Raw genomic sequence first — 2,261 nt, forward strand, 5'->3', positions numbered from 1 at the left:
CATGTGATTAATAGCCTTAGAAACTCCAATGGAGAGTCAACTGTGAGTCAATTCTGAATTGAACAACAATGAGATATGTATATATCTTTACTAGTTTTGTTTTTCTGGAGAAGCAACTCTAAGAAACTATGTGATCAAAGTTAACCTTACTAGCAATAAGATATAATGTGTGTGTGTGTGTGTAAACACACACACACACACACACACACACACACACACACACATTTTTGGTGTACTGAGGATACTCTATAACCTCTGATTAATTTTTACAAAATGTATAACCTCAATGTAAAAATGGAGAAATGTCAGAAGGACCATAATTGAGTAACATTCTAAAAAAAAATCTGTTACATACTTTATAAAAAGTTCCAGGACAATGTAAGAAAAAGCCATGTTAAAGAATGATTATATATTGAAAAGACACTAAGGTATCAAAACATCTAAATGTAACATGTGATTTTGACCAGAGAAGAAAAAAATATTAGTGAAATCAGTTGCATCTTTTCAGCAAGGATGATGAATTGGTTAATGATAATTTATCATTATTAATCTCTGGGTTTAAATACTTTCATTGTGGTTGTATCATGACTCATTCTTTGCTGTTCAGGTGGTTTAGACTTAGTGATCTTACATCAGAAGAAAGTAGGATAGTCTTCTCACATAGAAATTTACAACCGCAGGAAACTTGATGAGAGGTCACACTGTAAGTTGGAGTTGATGCAATAGCAGTGTTTTATTTTTTAAAAAATTTAAAGACACAAAAAAATAATAAAAATTAAAGAAACACCAAGTGCTTTGAGAGAATGCTTACATGCACATCAAAGATGTTATTTCCTATTGTCAGAAAAGGGATATTGTATTAATGGAATTTTTAAATGATTTCTGGCCTTTATAACTTCTGGCCAAATTTAAAAAAAAACTATTTTATGAAGCTCAAAACACACACACACTAACATGCATGCACATGCACACACACTCACACAGGCACACACCCCACATAACAATTTCTCTATTATTTATAATTCTTAGTTCTCAAACTATTAAAAGATGAGGTTGGGGTAGGAGTGAAGAGGTAGAGAAGTAGAAATGACATTATGCCATTTCCTTCACTATAATTTTCCTTCTTTGCTTATTTACCTGGATAGAACATCTTTAGTTTGGATTTGTTTACTTGTTTGTTTGTTTTTACTTCCTTATTTGTAGGAACCAAGAGGGAAATGTCTGTAATCTATTCCTTTTGGTAAAATAATAGTCTGTCAGATAGTGTTCTAAAGCTGAGCATCCAAATTAAGACAGAATAGGAAGGACTGGCCATAAACTTCAGAAGTATAAGGGATTAAAAAAAACCCATGGACTAAATTATTAATTCCACTTTGCAGATTAAAAAGCTGAGAAAACAAAGTATTTAAGGTCTCTGAGCCAATAAATACAGAAACAGCTTTAAAGCCAATATTGACTCTTTTAAAACTTATTATTCCCACGTGCAAAAGGCAACACTTCCAGAAAAAAATCCATATTTAGAGGAAAAGGAAGTAAAAAGGTGGTAGGAATTAAAAATTGGTCTTGTAGTATTTCTGCAACATTAAGGGTTCTTGGGTGATGAAAACGGTTAACATTTTCAGGTTCTCAGTGAAAATGTTGTTTGAACCTGCCCAACAGTGCAAGAGAAGAACGAACTGGCAGTATGCATTCATGAAGACGATGGCAAGGAAAGATCCTGTAATGTTCAGTTCAATTCTGACACGCACAGGTTCGGGACCAGTCAGCATCACTTCAATTAAAAAATGGATCGTTAGTAGACCCCTAATAATTAATGTGCTCAAATGTTAACCTGAAGGTTGAGTCCTCTCTGCTGCCTCAGAAGAAACACCTGGACATTTAGTTTGAAAGAATTAGCCCTTGGAAACGCTACAGAGCATGGTTCTGACACACATGGGAGTCTCATGACCTGGAGTCAGCTCACTGTCAACTGCCAGCAGTCATGGTTTTAAGTCCTTGTGCCTTGGAGGTTTCCCAGAGATTCAGCATGGCCTTCCTGGCAATAGTGTTTTGCAGCATAGATATTGATCATTTGAGTTGGAAGGTATGAAGCATGGATATTTAAATTTTACTCCTAATTGGCTCTGTCAACTTTCATGTTCAACTCAACATAACATAAAAATGCACATTTTTCATTTCCTCCTCAATTCTAGAAATCAATTTTAGTTTTCATTTGTATCAGTATGTAATAAACAAGTTGTTGTGTTGTAGTTAGGTGTTGT

Source organism: Elephantulus edwardii, unplaced genomic scaffold, assembly GCF_000299155.1.
Source record: "Elephantulus edwardii isolate Elephantulus edwardi_28Jun2011 unplaced genomic scaffold, EleEdw1.0 scaffold00084, whole genome shotgun sequence".
NCBI lineage: Eukaryota > Metazoa > Chordata > Mammalia > Macroscelidea > Macroscelididae > Elephantulus > Elephantulus edwardii.